Source organism: Coloeus monedula, assembly GCF_965178545.1.
Source record: "Coloeus monedula genome assembly, contig: HAP1_SCAFFOLD_242, whole genome shotgun sequence".
NCBI lineage: Eukaryota > Metazoa > Chordata > Aves > Passeriformes > Corvidae > Coloeus > Coloeus monedula.
In genome coordinates, this window is record NW_028120689.1 from 40,384 (window position 1) to 59,303 (window position 18,920).

Here is an 18,920-nt window from a genome sequence, read left to right on the forward strand (position 1 = left end):
TCACGCAGTGTTTTGCACACAGGATTTTCTTCCCCCAGAGTGATCTATTCTTAAAACATGGTGAAAAAGCAAACAGAGAACATTTTGGTGCCAGGAATTCTTTTGAAAATTTGACTGGGTGAGTGCATTTCCTTAATGTTCAAAAATTATCCTTTGAGCATGCTATTTAACAGTGTCAAGCATTCTGTTCTCTATATTGTTTTTGCTTTAAACCTGTTTCATTTTAGAACTGATGAGATGCTTAACTGTTGCATCAGAGCAGTTAGTTTGTTCAGTTTCAGTACAGCTGGCTTATTTCCATGTCATGCATCATTTAATTATACATATAAAACATAGTTAAAATTGTACAGCTCCATGAGCCTCACTTAAACTGTCTGTGGCACTGCAGTAATCCCAGTACCCTGACGGGGTGTTGCACAGCTGTGACTGGTTGGAATGTGGTAAACTGGTGATGTGTAAGAGAGCCTAGAAGTGAGCTTGCATTTTGCAGCTGTGCTCGCTCTACTGGAAGAGGAAGTTAAACCAGAAAAAAACTGCTCTTGTGGCAATATCAGCATCTGTAAATCTGAATGCTTAATGAAAATCAAGGAAAATGTGCTGAGTGAGGAAGTGGTGCTTTTCCCTTGTTTGTCATTTAATTAAGTTTTGGTGGTTTGTTATTTCTCAGAAAAATCTATCTCAGATTCCTCTGTGGAAAAACATGAAGTGTTTATGTGAGAGTGAAGATCCTAGTATTGGATGATTGTCTAGATATGCAAAAGACTTTGCCTGTTTTGTCTCAAAAATGCTTTCTGGAGGCAGTGATCATTGACACTTAAAATGTACCCTAGCTTGAAGATGGATGGGCACTGCTGTCCATGTGTATATGCTGTCGACTGAGTATAAACTTGAAGGCATTTATTACATCTTAGTAATGGGAAAAGCAGCAAATTTCTTACAGACATTTTTTTCCTTTTTTAAGCTAGTGAACTTGAAGGTCAGATTCAACTATATGTTGCATTTTCTGTCATATAATTATCATATCTATAATGTCCTGAAGAGCAGCCTCCAGTCAGTGACATCAACAGTTTACACAGCAGTTGAACTAAGAATAACCTTGGAGAACAGACCCATGTCAACCTCTTATGAGTGTAAACTGTAGTTCACAACAGTTTCTGTTTTTTCATGATCACAGAAGGGCCTCAGTTGGATAAAAGAAGAATTGTGTTCAAAAAATACAAAACTATTCTGCTGAATGTTCACTTTACTGTATCTCAGAAGAGGAGAGGAAACAAAACTGAAAGAGTAATACTTAATAAAGTATTTTTGCTCCCTTATAAAAAGAAGGACAGGACAACATCAAAAACAGCTTCCCTAGAAGAATGCAGGGAAGATACATGATAAGTGGCATCAGCTTGGAAGAGGGATCAAAACTCTTTCTTTGATTGCTTTTACTAATGACATCTGTTTAAGCAAATCCAATTCAGAGCAGTTTCAGAAATCCCAAACTTGTTCTCTTTCTGAGCACTATTTGGAGGGCATGATCTGCCTGACATCAGTGTCTGTCTAGCAGTGGACATCTGTGGTCACTATGCAGGTGCTCGATTCACATCCTGTTTCCTTTTCCTCCCTCCCCATTTCTGCAGTTCCATTTATAGGTGAGTTCCCCAAAGAAGAGCTGAGGAACATAGGGGATGACTCTTCCGTACTCACAGTCCTTTGGAGATAAATACACAGAGATAGCAGAAAGAGTCAGAATTTCCCTTAATAAACCAGCGCAATATCAGACAGGAAGGGCCAGGAAGTGCTCCAAGAGCTAGAGCATTACACAGACGGGCTGGGAGGGCTGGGAATGTTCAGCCTGGAGAAGAGGAGGCTCTGGAGAGCCCTTAGAGCCTTTTCCAGTGCCTAAAGGCGCCCCAAGAGAGCTGGAGAGGGACTTGAAGAGCCTGGCGTGAAAGGACAAGGAGGAATGGCTTCCCGCTGCCAGAGGGTGGGTTTAGATGGGATATTGGGAAGAAATCCTTCCCTGTGAAGGTGCTGAGGCCCTGGCACAGGTTGCCCAGAGAAGCTGTGGCTGCCCCTGGATCCCTGGCAGTGTCCAAGGCCAGGCTGGACAGAGCTTGAAGCAACCTGGGATAGTGAAAGGTGTCTCTGGCCATGGCAGGGGGTTGGAACGGGATAATCTTTAAGGTCCCTTCCCACCCAATCCCTTCTGTGATTCCATGATTCCAGCGTCTCTACACACATGGAGAGCCAAAGCGCAGTGCAGCATCTTTGGCACCTGATCCTTAAGGTCACTTTGCTGGGCTGATGTTGGGAAACAAGACCTATGGATGGACTGATGAAGTCAGTCAATATTTTTGCCTCCTGCGGTGGAAAACACCTGCGATTCCTTTCCTTGCAGAGCTGCTGGGGGTTAAACAGCAGACAGTGCTTATGGGAATAACCCCTCAGCTGATCTTTGTCTTCCCTTGGTGGTTATTAACAGTGGCAGGGAGTTGTCTCCAGGATGCCCAAACGTCCCAGTGTCACTGTACGTGTCCGTGTGCGTTCATGAGGTTCCGAGGCGGGAGCCAAAGCTCCGGGCGTGCGGATCCATCACCTATTTCCATGTGGAGTGATGTTCTGTTTGAAGGCATCCCCGACCTGTGTCTGCTCAGCCGTCTGGCCACGCTTGAGTGAGGAGTTCCAGTAAGGATATCCATTGGCTGAGGAGAGCTGGAAAGGCAGACATGGAGTCAGTGTTACCAGGAAAGGGGAAAGCTGATCGGAGAAAAGGAGAGGGATAGTGGTAGATGAGTCATGGTCTGGCAGATTTTGGTCAAGGTGTTCTCCAGGGAAGCCTGTGTCCCTGGAGCTCAGTTACGCTGTAGGGTGCTGTTGCCTTGGATTGGGAGAGGCTCATTATTGCTGCCCTTTTCCAGCCTCATTTGCTTTCTGTATTTAACTGGGGCAACCAGATCCAACTGAGTTTTGAGCCAACTACTTGTTGCATGCCACCACTACCCCTGCAGCTCCATTTCTCCAGAAAAGGGGGAGGGAGAGTGAAGAGACAGGGACACAGGACTAACCTTCCTCTTGCAAGTGTCCAATGTCTATTTCCCAGGGAGCTCCACGGAAGATTTCTGTGGGTGGTTCCCAGCCGTTGCGGAATTTGGGGATGTAGGTGGGGACATTCGTGTCTCGGGGCCACTCGGCTCTAGGACAGAAAGTGGGAATATGAGGGGACATTCACGAAGAATGTGTCTTTCAGGGCATCCCCTGAAAGAAGGAGCAGGAGCATCAGGGAATCCAAGCATCCCGTCTGCGTGGGGAGCCTGGGGAGATGGCAGCTCTGTCCTTACCTGGATCTGGTCCATGTCTCCCCCAGGGAATCCCAGAGGTTTATCTCTTTGGGTGTCAGGTGTCCTCTCAGGAAATCGGTGGTGTCTTTAGAAAGCAGTGGGCTGAGGACAGACGGGGCCAGCTCGGGGCCACCGCAGCTGTTGATGATCTGAGTCACACACAAACCACACAAAGAGGAGAGAACTTGCAGGAAACGGTCAAAATGTCAAACCAGGGACACACAGATGAGCAGGAAGCGAAGACAAAGCTGATCCTTGGATCAGCACAGTCACTGCAAGAAACATCAACCTAAGTCTTTGAAGGAGACTGGACAGTTCAAGGGAACATGAGATTTTTTTGGATTGGAGTCAAAGGAAGAGCTGATCTACAAATGAGCTGTTGTTACAGACGAGTGAAGTGTCAGAAGCTGACACTTCAAAAAATGGAAAGTATCTTGCTATTCCTTTGTGGCTCCTTTTCCAAGTTGGGATTTCTGCTTCCAAGCATTTTCAGTGCAAATACTGAGCCGTATTTGCCTGAAGGTGAGACCAGACAGATTCCCAGTGGGGATTCCAGCTGGCTGCCCCTTTTGTTCACAGTAATGCCTTATTGACCCGGTGGAAGGATTCATATTTGCTGGGATTCCTGTATTTACTTCAAGCTTCAAACCGGATCAGAGGCCAGGAACAACCGGCATCGCTTCTGGAAGTTCCTGAGAAAGCTGTGGCCAGGTATGAGCAGTTTTCCAACCCTGTTGCACAATCTATCTACTTGTAAGTGTGAACTAGAAATAAAAGGAGTTCCCAGTGAGACCTGGGAATAAGATTTACCAGTTCCAGCGGCCTGAAGAGGAAATGCACCAACTCTGAAGCACGGGGGTTTTGGATGTGCTTCCTTAGTTTGGCCTGAAAAGAGAACGTAAACACAGTTTAACCCTAACCTGAGTGTGCCTTCTCTTTTCTGTCACATGGGGCGAGTGTTGTGGACTGATGAGAAGAGTAAGGGATGGAGGAGTAGGAATCATTCATTTTTATTTTGTGTCCATTTCTAATTCCTTATGAATTTCAGGGGGGGGGGGGAATACCCTCTCTGTTAAATCAGTGCCTTTAAAGCTAATTTGAACAGACACAGAAGACCTTGGCTTATTTTGAAAGTCCTAGTGAGGAAGGGCCAGGATTGCTGGTGCTTCTGCCTCTTGCAGGGTTGAGAATCCCACTAGTTCCATGGATGAAAACAACAGGATAGGTGTTCTGAGGGTCCCCTGGCAAACTGCTGACAAGGGAAAGTCTCCACCAAGGTCTTGCCTGGGGCACCTGGAGCTGCCCTGGCCACTGAAAGGCTCCAAATCCAGTGGTATTTGAGGTGAGCTGTGGCAGAATGGAGGAGCAAACACTTGGGATTGATTTACTGCAAGAACTGGGTTTCAGTAACAGCAATCAGCTGAGCTGTGGTGAGAAACCTCTCCAGTTTGTGCTCCCATTCAGCTCCTTCTCCTGTCCTGGACTCCTGGCACTGTTGCCATGGGAGACAGGCTCCCCGCTCCTACCGAAATGCAAAGCATTTGAAATGCCGGAGATGAAACATTAATGTGGAGTGGGAAACAACTGCTGGCAGCAGGGTGACCCAATGAACGGGCACTTCCCAGGGACTCGGCAGCCCCATGGTGAGGAACGTGGCAGGACCCCACCACAGTGTCCCAGCTCTGCTGCGTGCTCCACCCTGGGCTCTTGCCAGGAGATCAGCTGCTCCTTCTGATTCTGAGCAGGCACAAATTAGCCATATTTGCTTCTCAAAGAAAAGGCTGGAGCTTGGTATCCTGCTTTAAGGTTGTTTACAGTCTCTTGGTTTTCCTTATTAATAACTGCCCAGGAAGGAGCTTGTAGGATGTGTTCGCTGGACAAGTTTGGTCACAACTGACAGAATTCCTGCTGCAGTGGTGAGGCAGGGACTGAGCCTGGTTCATTGTCCCCAGAGCTCGGGTAGTACAGGACAGTCAGGCCAGTAAAGCCCCTGCTCAGGGCTGGGAACGAGATCCTGGCCAGCTTTCCCTCTCTGCCCCTCTCTGCAGTCCTGCTGGCCTATGTCATGCCCTGGGGCCACTCTGCCGTTGCTCAAATGGCCAAAATCCACTCATCCAGGAGTGGGAAAGGGAGGGAGGGCACAGGAATTCATCTTAGGTGGTGAGGCCTGGAAATTTTCAAGGCAACAAATTGATCCTCCTCCTCCTCCTCCTCCCCCTCCTCCAGCAGCTCTTCCTCCTCCTCCGACTTCGACTCGGATCCGAGCTCCTCCAACAGCAGCAGCAGCAGCAGCAGCAGCAGCAGCAGCAGCAGCAGCAGCTCTGAGGATGAGCCCCCGAAGAAGAAGAAGAAGAAATAGCTGGGGAGCTGCAGGACTGGTGTGGAGTGGGGGACAAGCCCCTCCCAGGGGCTGGAGCACACGGCTGCCAAACATTCAATGGTCAACATTTCTACTGCTCACACTTTCCAAGTGTTTTGCCTAGTTGTTCCTAGGACATGGAAGGTATTAAATGGCTTCCTGAGATGTACTGAGAGAGTATTTTTGTACTTTATCCTTTTATGGAAGATTTTACTTTTTTAGTTCCAAGAAAAATTAAAAAAAAATCTATCATCAGATTCGTTTCCATGAGCTGAAGTCCAGTAACCTGGATGCTTACATGCTGGAAAGCAAAAGCTTTTTATTGCAGGTTATGTTGTGCATCGTGTGCTGTTCCTCTGTTAATGACAGCTTCACTTCCATTGAGAAAATCCTCTCCAGCTGTTAAAAGCAGAAGTTTTTCAGCGCTGCTGTGGAGCTGTGGCATTGTTGAAGCTGAATGCACAACGTGTCCCACACAGAGCCTCCCATCTCATCAGCTGGTGCCAAATGGATTCTGTGCTGCTGAGCTTGTGTTCCAATGGCTTTTCCTGATGCTTCCAGGTCCAGTCTTAAGTGCACCATCCAGCTGAGCTGTGTTGGTTTGTTACTGATCAGTGGAGTGCTTGTCCTGCCCGCAGGCTCTGGGCTTTTCACTCCCCTGTGGCCTTGGCTCGTGCGTTGGAAGTGTTTGCTGAGACACAGAGTGTTGGTGGTGGGAAGCAGCAGCTCAGTGACTTGGGGCTGCTGCTGCTTTAGGAGTTTCATCTTTGTGCCTTTTTTTTGTCAATTCGGTGTGCCCCAGTGAGACAAGGGCTGCAGTGGGTGTTCTGCAGAGCTCCAGCACAATATTGCCACGCAGCAAAAGCAGAGAAATAATAACAGCCACAACTGGGCACTGTTCTCACTGGATGCTCAGTAAAAAAGAGACTCCTTGAAATAAAGGGCTCAAAGGAAAGTGTTTCCCTTTGCATGTGTGAAATGCAGGATTGCCGAGTGACAGTCTGCAGAAATTCAGTCATTCTTTGTTTGTGGGAACTGCCCTGGAGAAGGAAGTGAATGCAAAAGCCCCACAAGCCCTACAAAAGCAGATGCAGACAGGCTGCAGAGCAGGGATTGCTGGATGCAGAGTGGGAATTCGTTGTTCTTCTGGGGGATTGAAGCAGTTGCCATTAGGATTTTATTTGGTGATGCAGTCTCCTGAATTTCTTCTTGTCGGAGTGCCCTTTGTGGGGAGGGGGCATCACTTGTGGAAGAATTCTCAAGTATCTTGGTTTAGGTAAAATACAGTAACTAAAGTATTTTTTATAATTTTTACGGAAAAGGTAGTGCGTAGACTTCCTTTGGAATAAACTGTACTTCTTTAAATGTTTGTGCGTGTGTGTCTGTGAGCACTCCTGTGTTTTACAGAACACGCTGCAGACTGTAAATAAAACTACCAGAAAGGTGTTGAAGTCTTGTGGACTGAATGTACCATTTAATGGGAAAGGGAATAAATTATTAAGCAGCAGTTGCTAAGTGGATGCTTCCTGCAAATATCTGAAATCTTTGTGGTGTTTGTGTGCAGGTTTCAGCTGGAGTTGCCCTGGCATTGCCTCCCAGAGGGGCAGGATTGCTCCCCAGGAAGTTCTCCAGCCAGAAGTCCCTCTGGATCCAGATTATTTTTTAAAAAAAGTTTAGTTTGTCTTGGCTTTTTCTTTTTTTCCTGCCCTTTCTGGTTTGTCTCTCCCTGTTCTTCTTTTACAGAGGAACCCCTCCCCAGCCTGGCCAGAGCCGCAGCCTCCTTCATGTGCCGCTGCCTCACTCGCTGCTGCTGGTGCTGGCTCAGGAATGTGCTCAAAGCCCGGCTAAGCAGGAATTGTTCCGGGCCTGCTCTGTTGAATCGCTGCCGCCGCGAGCAAAGCTGCCCCTGCTCCTTGAGGGGAGCGCTCGCTGCAGCCCGGCAGGAAAAGAGCCCAGGAAAAGCCGCGCCCTTTGCAGGAGAAGCGCTGGGAGCAGAGGGGAGAGCGGGAAAAGGCAGCGAGAGCAGCTGGGCGGGCGGGGCGGCATCAGCGCTGATCCCTCCGCGGGCAGGAGCGCATCACAAATAGTCCCTCCGGCGGATCACTCCGCGGGCGGGCGCCATCACCGCTAATACAAGTATTTATAAATTCAAAAGAACTCATTAACACAGAAGAAAGCAAGTATGCTTCATGCTGGGTGGGAAACATAGGGTCTAAGGGATAAGAATTTTAAAGTTGTTTATTTTATTTTATTTTTTTTTTTTTTATTTTATGAGAGAACTACATATCCCATGGCACCCACAGAGTTCAGGACGGGTAGAGAGGATGAAACAAACTTTAAAGAGAACCTTAACCGAATTAATAATTGAAACTCAAATGTCATGGGGTATGTAGTTCTCTCATAAAATTAAAAAAAAATAATATAAAATAAACAACTTTAAAATTCTTATTTTATTATTATTCCATGTTCTTCTCCCCCTCCTGGATGAGGAATAGGGGTCGGTATTTGCGGCTGTGCACTGTAAGGAAATAAACGAGGAGTGGCTGAACCTGCCATCGCAGGTGGCTGTGATCTGGCCACTGGAGGAGAGGGTGCAGTGGATCTGGGTAGGGTACTGCCAGCATGCGGGATGGGTGAGGGGTGGGGACCCAGTGCTGCAACCTCTGGAGGCAGATAATCTGCACGTTCTCTGAGTCGGAAATAAAGGTGACGAACAAAGTCATCCGAACGCTGAAAGCGACGGTGGAAAAATGAGGGATCAGATGCCTGTTGTGGATTTCGAAGCTGTGAAGAAGGCATATGAGAAGTTGGAGTTGTATTGGTTGTTGTAAAAAAAGGAGATGAAGCTTGGGAAGATAGAGGAATGCTTTCTAAAGCTGTGCTGGTCACTATATCCTTCTCACTGAAGTGTTGAGCAGGCATTTGAGGATGAAAAAGTCCCATAAAATCAGCTGAATGTCCCTGAGAAGTTCGAGAAGAATGTGCATGAAATGGAATGTCTCGATGCGAGACGTCACTATTAATAACACGTGCTTGGTCCTGTTGTGATGGAAGAGGTGTCCACGTATAGTTGAGAAAGTCCTCTTTCTGTTCTGGAGATAAAATCGTATTTGTTTCGCTGAAATGGCACGGGAAACATGGTTCAGCATCGTGTGATTGTTGTGATAATCCTCTGAGTGGTGTTATCAGAGTGATGATAGGGGGTACATGCCGTGGTGACATGGCAGCTGTTGAAATGTCTCTGCTGTGTGTCCACGGCTGTGGCTGCGGTGCAGACGGGGGCTGTGTGGACACAGAGCTGGTAGGAGGTGTAGCTGCCGAAAGCTCCTAGGATGGAACTGCAGTAGCCGAACGAATTGCACTGCTGGCTGGAGGTGCTGTGCTTATCGGTCGTATCGGCGTGGCAGCTGAAGCGTCCGTGTGTGGCTGGAGGTGCCGGGCGGGCGGCCGGGACCGTGGGCGGGACCGGGCTGGCCTGGGAAGCGCTGGTGCCGGGCAGCGGGGCCGTGGCTGGGCTGGAAGCGGGGCCGTGGCTGGGCTGGAAGCGGGGCCGGGGCTGGGCTGGCAGCGGGGCCGGGGCTGGGTTGGAAGCGGGGCCGGGGCTGGGCTGGCAGCGGGGCCATGGCTGGGCTGGAAGCGGGGCCGGGGCTGGGTTGGAAGCGGGGCCGGGGCTGGGCTGGCAGCGGGGCTGGGGCGGGGCTGGAAGCGGGGCCGGGGCTGGGCTGGCAGCGGGGGCGGGGCTGGGCTGGAAGCGGGGCCGGGGCTGGGCTGGCAGCGGGGGCGGGGCTGGAAGCGGGGCCGGGGCGGGGCTGGAAGCGGGGCCGGGGCTGGGCTGGCAGCGGGGCCGGGGCTGGGCTGGCAGCGGGGCCGGGGCGGGGCTGGCAGCGGGGCCGGGGCTGGGCTGGAAGCGGGGCCGGGGCTGGGCTGGCAGCGGGGCCGGGGCTGGGCTGGAAGCGGGGCCGGGGCTGGGCTGGCAGCGGGGCCGGGGCTGGGCTGGCAGCGGGGGCGGGGCTGGAAGCGGGGCCGGGGCGGGGCTGGAAGCGGGGCCGGGGCTGGGCTGGCAGCGGGGCCGGGGCTGGGCTGGCAGCGGGGCCGGGGCGGGGCTGGCAGCGGGGCCGGGGCTGGGCTGGCAGTGGGGCCGGGGCTGACGTCCCGGGCAGGGCCGGGGCCGGGCCAGGAGCGGCTCGAGCCGCGAGCGGCGTTGCCGGGGTAACCGGCACTGAGGAGGGGCGGCCGATGCCGCGCCGCGCAGGCGTGGAAGCGAGGGCTCCCGAAGGCGGAAGTAAGGCCGGGATGGAAGCGGCGGGAGTGATGACGTCAGCAGCAGGCGCCGCCGTTCAAACGCGGAAGCGGCCGCGAACCCGGGCCGCGTGGGGATAGCGGGAGGGCCCGATGGAAGCTCCGGGACCGCCCCTGGCCGCGCGCATGGCTCATCTGATGGGAGGACCCCAGGCTCGGGAGGTAGGGACCTGCCTCTGCCTTGCGCCGTAACAGATGGATCGGGCGAGATGGAAACCGAGAAATATTCTCGGCACTCTCGGTTCCTACACTCAGGTGTATTCCTGGTTCCTGACATTCCTTTAAAACTACCGAATTCTTCTCTCAGGTCCCTGGCAAATGGGGCTTTGCAGCCTGGGGGAGTTCTTGCAAAACGGGGTCTAGTGAAGCACTCTGCAGGAGTGGTTGTGCACCTGAGCGGTCATTAATTGTCTCCTCTAATGAGGGAAACGTGATTAAACTCCCGGTGCTGTGCTGCTGTTGTGTGTCGGCCTCGAGGTGTGAGACAGTCCCTGTGTCACACTGGAGTTGCTTAGTGGCTGGACTGGGACTGGGACAGGTCTTGTTGGTCAGGAACAAAAGGGAAAATTTATCTTTTGGCTTGCTTAATATCTTGGCTTTATTAATGTATCAATGTCAATTGTTGTCATTTGCTGCCTCCTGCACAGTGTGTTTGCAGCTCTGTGTGAGAGCAGACTCTCCCCTGTTGGGGAGTGAGACAATCCTGGAATATCCTGAGCTGGAAGGGGCCCACAGGGATCACCCAGTCCCACCCCCGTCCCTGCCCAGACCCCCCAACAGCCCCAGCCTGGGCATCCCTGGCAGCGCTGTCCAAACGCTCCTGGAGCTCTGGCAGCCTCGGGGCCGTGCCCATTCCCTGGGGAGCCTGGGCAGTGCCCAGCAGCCTCTGGGGGAAGAACCTTTCCCTGATCTCAGCGTGAGCCTGCCCTGGCCCAGCTCCAGCTGCTCCCTGGGTCCTGTCTGTGTCCCAGGGAGCGGAGATCAGAGCTGTAGCCCCCGATGTGTTCTGACCTCACACTTCTCTACCAGAACAAATCCAGTGCCCTCAGCAGCTCTTTCATGGTCCTTCCACACCCTTCCCCATCCCCATGTCCCTTCTTTGGATGCTGTCAGCTTTGTATCTTTTGTATACTGTGGCGCCCAAAAGTGCCCCCAGGACTCCAGTACAGTTTAACAGCAATGAAAGAAAACAGTAGATTTCAACTTTGATCTCAAAAGCTGTCTCAGGCCCCTGATACTGCCTCGAAATGTCTTTGCAGTTCTTGCTTTATGACTTGTGTCAAACACGGAGAGAGTGAGACTGAGCCCCTGGGGTCAGGTTCTGTGTGAGAAGCCACACAGCAAGCCAGAAATCTTTGCTCCAGATCACCAGAAATTTACAGTATTGAGGGCGGAAATACTGAGAGTTGAGTCTTGGGAGCTGAGCCAGGAAAGCAGCACCTCTGCCATGGGCAGATTTGGCACGTGGAGAGAGCTCGAGCAGCTTGCAAGAGGTCCCAGCAATGTGTGTGTGGAGCTGGGAGGAGCATGAGTTGCAGTGTCGTGTTTGGAGTCCCCCTGGGTGAGGATGTAGGAATAGACTGGAGTTTTTGGTGACTGAGGTTTCTTTTCTGTGGCAATAATTGTTCTTGGCCACATCATTTTGGTTTGTTACTCGCCTGTGGTTTGTTCTACAGGCCTGTTTCCTTTCTCTCCTACTATGGTGTCTCAGTTATCTTCAGCAGAGGCTCAGCAATAACTAAACTTGAGCTTAGATACTTAAACTTCAGTTCAGAGTAGATACGCAGAAGAAATCTTTCCGTGTGAGGGTGGGCAGGCCCTGGCACAGGGTGCCCAGAGCAGCTGTGGCTGCCCCTGGATCCCTGGCAGTGTCCAAGGCCAGGCTGGACACTGGGGCTTGGAGCAGCCTGGGACAGTGGAAGGTGTCCCTGCCCTTGGCAGGGGTGGCACTGGATGGGCTTTAAGGTCCCTTCCCACCAAGGCCTCGTCTTCCTTTGCCTTCAGTGTCTGCCTCAGAGTTTGTACCCAAACCAAAGTGAGGTTGGTGTCACCTTCTCTAAACTGGGAGAACAGATCACTCCAAGCTGTGGGGAGGTGGAGAGGCTGTAGGATGGAGAGGGTGCAGCCCTGCAGACGCCGAGCTGTGGGGTTGCTGCTTTCAACAGCCTCGTTGTTGCTGCGGACACAGCTCAAGGTGGGTCTGAGAGAGACAAACTCTGCTTTTGGGGGTTTGTGTTGATGAGGAGGGGAGGGGAGGTCGCTGCTCTGCTTCTTGTAACTGCTGTGGCAGAGCCAGGAGCCCAAGGCAGGACAAGGGCAAAGCAAACCTCTCCGAGCTCTTGGGTTCTCTTCATTCCCAGATATTCTGATTCCTGCCCAAGTCCAAGTTCATTGTGCTGTGCAGGATGCGAGTTTAATCAGGTTTTAGTGCTGGTTTAGCTGAGTGTTTCTAGGGCTTGAGGATGAAGCCAAATGCTCTGCACTGAAAAAGTGATGGATGTTCAGCACAAGATTCTCTTCAGGAACTGGCACGAAAAGTGGTTGCTGAAGCTGAGGGAGGAGCAATTCACAGCTTGGCTGGAAGAGGGAGAAGTGCTCACTGCTGGTCTGTCACTTCATCCTCATGAGTGAGTGTGGGAGCTCCCGAGATCGGCCAGGCTGCAATTTCAGATAGTTTAGATGGGCTGGCCTTGAAAAAATCATATTTTGGTGCCTGGAGCAAAAGCTGAAGGTGGCAGGAAGTGGCAGCAGTGGCAGGGAACTGAAGTGACACCACCCTGAGCTCAGAACTAATTTTGGTTGTGACCTTGAGCAGTCCCTGGGCCACACCAGAGCTTTTTGTGTCACCTGCTTTGGGAGGTTCTTCCTTGCCCGTGGAGAAGTTGGGTCTGGCACAGGTCTGCTGTGGAGCACCTGTGCCACCACCTTTAAAGAGCCACCCTGGAGGTGTCAGTGAGCCCCTCAGTGCCTGCCCAGCCTAGAGCAGGGCTGGGAGGGCAGGGGGCTCAGGGAGTGCTCATTCCTGGTGGTGTTGGAGCTCTGAGCCCAGCCCTGAGCTGGGTTTGTGGCTCTGAGGGCACGGGGAGTGTCCGGAGCAGGCCTGGCCTGGGCAGAGTAGGAACTCCTGGAGTAACTCCTGAGTAAGCCACACCTTCCACGCGAGAGGGAGGCACTCCCAGAGTCAGGCGCTGTCTCCTCAGAGGTGCTTTGGGGTTTAATTCTGTTCTCACAGTGACTCCTCTCACCTGGGAACCCCGTGGTTACCTCCAGAGGGTCTGAGGCCTTAGGGATGTAAATATGGACAGGAGGGGTTGGAATCTGCCTATCAGGGAATCTTCCCCTTGCCCACAGGAGAGTGTGTAGAACTCTTCTGTGTGATGATAATGTTTTCATACTTTAGGTGTAAAAATAAAAAATGGGAGAAATCTCGTTTTTCTGGCAGCACGCAAAGAACTTTCTTCTGTGTCACCGCTAAAACTCTGTGAGGGGATGAATACCTGGGAATCTGAAAGAGACATAGCTGGAAAGCATCAATATGAATGGATTTTTCTGCTTCTTTTTGCACTTGAAAGAAAGGTGAAAGTTACAGGCTGAGTCAAGCTTTTACCCTTTATTTCAATCAATTCAGTTATTGCTAAATATGGCTACACACAGGTAGCCCAGGTGACAGAGCTGCCTCCAGCTGCTCCTTGGCCCCAGTGTCCCACGCGGGATGCTTGAGTTATCCACTGAGAGCCCCCTTGAGACTGGAGCACAGGTAAATCTGCCTGTCTGAAGGGCAGGATTGTGTCCTAAGTCCCTCCTCATTCCTTCCTTTCCTCAGGCCCCACCATTGTGGCTTGGGTGGCAGTGGCACATTGGAAAGGCCTGGGGGTGCCAGCTGGGGTGAGAGCTCGGGGTGCCAGCCCAGGCTCCACCAGCACTTGGCCCACACTGGGGCACAAATTGAGAGATGAACTCTTGGAAGCTTGTCCTGAGGAGGATGAGTGGTACCTGCTGGCGAAATTCGGTGCTTTTGCAGAGCTGTGATAAACCCCAAAGTCTTAGACTGCCAACCTACAGCCTCTGCACCGTCACATTCCCCAGTTGCATTTTGTATTGGAATTTTACCTGCTCCCACCTGCGTCCTCCTGCTGGCAGTGCCAGCAGCCCACGTGCTGCCTCTCCTGAGAGCAAGTTCCTGCCTGTTTCCTCTCCCAGCCCCAGCTCTTGCTTCCCTCTGGCAGAGGCAGCTTTAGGTGCAATATCCTGATGTTTCTGCGAGTGGGTTTTGGAATAAACCTACACACAGGATGTCCATGGGTTGCTGCTATGGATTCTGTGAAAGGTGATCAGGAAAAGCAAGTTCAGAGTTACTCAGGGGATTCTCTGATTCCTGCCCATCTCACGGAACTGCTCAGGGTGAAACTACTACTCCCATGCTTTTTATTTTGCTCCTCTTAGTGCTGGTTTTTCCCCAGGTAAGTCAGTGCTGGAGCAGCCCTTGTGGGTTTATCTGTGATGAGCAGTGGTTGTGTCTGCACACGGAGATAGCAGATTCCAGCTGTAGTGTGCAAACGTCGGTGCTTTGTGCCTTAGTGCACAGCCACATTTGTCAGCTGACAGGGCTGATGCGATGAGAAAACCTCGCACTCTCCAATAACCTGAGCACAGGCACTTCCTGCGTTGTTACATTTAACCAAAGCTCTGATAAAAAATACTACATTAATTTTTCTAATGGAGACCAGATTCCGCATGATCATCATTTACGTTTTTGGATAGTCTTTGATTGACTCTGGTGGGAAGGGAGGTGAATCAGTATCTTGTACTTTAGGGAAAGATCTAGGGGAGAATTGAATTGTACTTCCTTGGAATTCACATCACCCGCCCTTAGTCGGAGATGTTGATCTTGAGAACAACAAGCAGAGAACAGCCCAGGAAGGGCTGAACGTGACAAAACAGTGCAGAGCATACAGAAATCCTCTTTGCTGTGTTCATCATTCTGTCTTCATCTTGGATTGTTTCCACCCTTCTCCTCCACCTGGAAGTCACAAGCATCCTGCAGTGGCAGGTACTCTGGGTTCTTCTGCCAGGAGTAGTCTAAGAACAGCTTTTGCTGGGAGCAGCTCTGACCTTGCTGAAATCACTGCTGAAACCTCCCCTGACTCTTGCAGTGCCAGAATTTCAGGGTGCCAGTGGTGAGGCAGGGACTGAGCCTGGTTCATTGTCCCCAGAGCTCGGGTAGTACAGGACAGTCAGGCCAGTAAAGCCCCTGCTCAGGGCTGGGAACGAGATCCTGGCCGGCTTTCCCTCTCTGCCCCTCTCTGCAGTCCTGCTGGGCTATGTCATGCTACTATGTTACAGCATTGTTCCATGTCTTTTTTTTTTTTTTGGAAGTAATGCCGGATATTGGCAGTCAGGGGCAATGGAGCGAGGTGAGCAGTGACCGGTGGACAGAATGAGTTGTTACGGCCTCGGTCTCAATTTTTGGAGCAGCTCTAAGCATCCGTTGTTGTTTGTGTGTTTTAGGTGGTCCACTTGCAGGATGTCCTGGCCCTGGATGCTGGAGCGTGCAAGCCTAAGGTATAGGTGTGGTGTACTTCAGTCGGAGCAGGGAGGCTGTGGTTTCACAGTCTCTCAGCATGTTTTGTGTGTTTTTGCTTTGCTTCTCTGCAGGTGCTGCTGCTGCCCTGGGCGTGCCAAGGGCCAGAGGCGAGCAGGTGAGTTGGCATTTAGGTGGGGTGGCTGATAGGCCAGCGGTCTATGGCAGCGTGCTGAGCGTGTCCCTTTTCATTGTGCAGGTTTGTCCTGGCCACCTCCAGAGTCAGATCAGGATTTGAGGTGAGCCGGGGCAGTGGTGTGGAGTAGCCCGGGGATGCTCTTCTGGAGGGCAACAGTGACGTTTTCTGTTTTGTTGTCTTAGGTACCGTGAGCAGGTGTGGAGCTGAAGTTTGGAGAGAGCAGGTAAGCGCTGAGCCTCGGCAGTTTCGAGGGAGGGGGCCTTGCGGAAGGGGTCTCTTTTGGCGTGTGTTGTCAGAGGCTGAATTTTCTCCTTGTTCTCCATCTTTCGCAGCTGCCAAAGCGGACCGTGGGGAACGTGTTGACATCTGAGGTGCTGATGCATTTTTTCTGTCAAGGATGGATTTTGTCCGTTTGTCTTCAGAAAGCTAAGTGTTGGGAGCGGTGGCTGGGAGAAGGGAAAGACCTTTGGAGTTCCAGGAGGCAATTGGAAGTTAGCTTAGAGGAGAGGGCTGTTGTGGGAGGGCCCCTTGGAAGTAAAGGGAGAGGGTTTCTCCTCAGCATCGCCCGAGCCTTTGCTGGGCAGGGCAGTTCCCACCCATCTTTGTCATCGGCCTTTGAGTCTCACCGTCATCGTGGATCTTTTTGCCCGAGGAGCTCACCTTCGGGTCTGGCACGATCGCCACGGTCTCCATTTCACCTACTCGCTGGCGTAGCCGCCCGCGGGCATCTTGGCCACTTGCTGGTTGGTCACGTTTTGCAACGTCACTTCAGCCTTTGGTGGCAGAGTCCTTCCCTAGGGATCCCTTTGTATCACCTGGCAGTCATTGCCTCCTTCTCTAGGCCTGCCGAGCTTCTCAAGCATCCTCTGAGCTGCTTTGGCACTGGCTTCTTGGAAGGAGTTACGTTTCACTGCCGCGTGCTGTTGCCATAGAGCCTTCTTTCCTTCGGCATCGCCAGCTTCTGGCTCATCTTGCTCTAGGAATCTTGTGCCCGTTGCTGGGCAGGTTCAGCTCGTGTCTGTGTTATGTCATTTGTGTCTGTGTTCTGTAGTTTGTGTCCATCCTCTCCTGTGTCACAGGGCTTTGTTACGTCTCGGTGCTTTCTCGGCCTCGTTCTGGGCCGTAGCGGCAGCGGGGATCTCTGCTCGCGTCCTTTCCCGGATCGGGCTCATTCCGGCATCTTTACAGTTTTGCTTTTGGAGAGCAGAAGAAGTACACAAGATGTTTTCATCCATCTTCCTTCTCACGTTTGGTAGTATCTTTTTTTCATGGGCCATGGACTTCTCTGGACCCTCCTCACTGTGGTAGTTCCGTAGGTTCCATTGCCTCCAAGCATATCGGGTCTAGAATTTATCTTCTGGAGAGTTATCTCAAGTCCTCGTGTCATCTTTGCTTCTATTTGGTGTGCTTACACTTGGAGCTGCCCTGCCCTGGCACGTAGAGTCGTGGCTGGGTTGAACAGTTGTAAAACTTTGTGGTTCATCTCTTGTTTGTGGGGTTTTGTGTAGAAAACTTACGGGCCTGGTGTATGGGGATAACTCCGAGCTGTCAGCTACTTGTAGACTGCCTCATGTTGTCTTGCAGGTCCCCAAGGCCGATTCCGATCCCTGCAGTCACCGATGCTACCGCTTTTCCCAGAATCTGCCCTTCCACGTCAGGGAGCAGCAGTTGGAAGATGCGTTGAAGCGTCTTCATCAGTGGAGTGTTGTGAGTAAGGGCTGCAGTCAGTGTGTAAGCTGAAGAAGGGGTGTCTGTCTGTGAGAGTGTGTGTCTGTCTGTGTCTGCGTGTGTCAGTCTGTGAGAGCATGTGTGTTGACTGGTTCTAACCTTGTGTGTGTGATTTTTGCCTTTCAGTTTTTTCAACTGATTTTTAACTTTATAATAAGAAAACAGCCAGCTGTGAGGTTTTTTTTCTCCCCCATCTGGGTTTTGTTTTTCCTTGGTCCCGTCCTGTCTGTGAGGCGATGTTCATCACCAAGGTTTGGGTGCAGCTAAACAAAGAGCCTCCCTAACAGGGTGGAGAGTACACAGTGGAGGTTAGGAATACAGGGAAAAGGTGCACCAGCCCTTACACCACCCCTAACAGCACCATTTTCCCCCCACCAGCAGCACAATGCAGCAACCCTGGAACCCTCAGTGCAGCACAGCTCAGTAAGCCTGGTGCTGGGATAACCCTGGAACCCTCAGAGGAGGCCAAGCCCCACACCAAAAAGGTGGGGATGACATCTGCAGGCTGGAGAGTGACAGGTACGAGTTGGGGGCTGGGGCGTGTAGAGCAGGAGTGAGGGGTTCCAGGCAGCAAGAGCAGTGCAGGGTATAAAGTAGAGGGGGTTAAAGGTTAGGGGATAAAGGGACAAAAGTCAGGGCAAAGGTTGGGGGGTCAGGGAATCAAAGGTCAAAGTCCAGGGGTCAAAGGTCAAGGTGGTCAATGTCATAGCACAGAGGTCACATGTAGAAGGTTGGGGCAAAGGTCACAGGGCTCAGGGGGGGTCAAAGGTCCTGGGGTCAGGTGTCATGGGTCAAAGGGTAAGGGTCAAAGGGCTAAGGTTGGGGGTCAAAAGTCAGGGCTCAAGGTGTAAAGGTGGATGGTCCAAGGTCAGGGGTCAGGGATCAAAGGTCGGGTTGTCAAGGAATGGGTCAAGGGGTCAAAGGTCAGGGGATAAAAGGTCAAGGCTCGGGCTCAGGATTAGAGGTTCCAGCATGATTTTCCGTGGTGGTTCCCAGTGTGGGGACACGGGGTGTGGGGTCAGTGGCGCCGGGGGCGGGCAGGAGCCCCGTGGGCAGTGGCCGGCAGCGGCGGGGACGCCTCCGTACGGTCGCGCCCCTCCAGTGCCAGCAGAAGCCCCCCTGCGCCGTGCGGTGCCCGGCCCCACTCCTTGCCCTCCCCGCTGCTGCCTTCCCGCACTCCCACCGCACCCCCTGCTCCCCTCCAGCCCAGGGAAATGCAGGAAAACACAAAATCATTGAGGTGGAACAGTCACCAGAGCTGCCCGAGCCATCCCCCCGCCTGAAGGCGGCAGCTGCCCAGAGCCAGGGGCACCCAGCAGGATGCAGCTCCTCTTTCCCAGGAGCTGGAGGCAGGGTTTCCCAGGCAGGGGGAGCAGGGAGAATTTCAGCTCCCAGCAGCTCTCTGTGAGTGCTGGATGGACTCTGGGCTGAGCCAGGTGGGAGGTGTGGGTGGTGTTCATGTCCCCAGGAGCTGCTCAAATCCACCTT

The 18,920-nt window shown here is 52.2% G+C and overlaps 1 pseudogene across 1 annotated transcript in view; it reads right to left on the minus strand.

Annotated features, from left to right (window-relative positions):
• The window catches only part of LOC309585751 (epidermal growth factor receptor kinase substrate 8-like protein 2), a 28,241-nt pseudogene extending 11,201 nt beyond the window's left edge, over window positions 1–17,040 (minus strand). The window contains exons 1-5 of the transcript in view: window positions 17,005–17,040; window positions 4,137–4,211; window positions 3,327–3,475; window positions 3,055–3,181; window positions 2,585–2,700 (exon numbers count right to left, since the gene is read on the minus strand). The product of the transcript in view is annotated as an epidermal growth factor receptor kinase substrate 8-like protein 2 (transcript). The remainder of the gene's footprint in view (window positions 1–2,584; window positions 2,701–3,054; window positions 3,182–3,326; window positions 3,476–4,136; window positions 4,212–17,004) is intronic.
• Window positions 17,041–18,920: the final 1,880 nt, after the last annotated feature.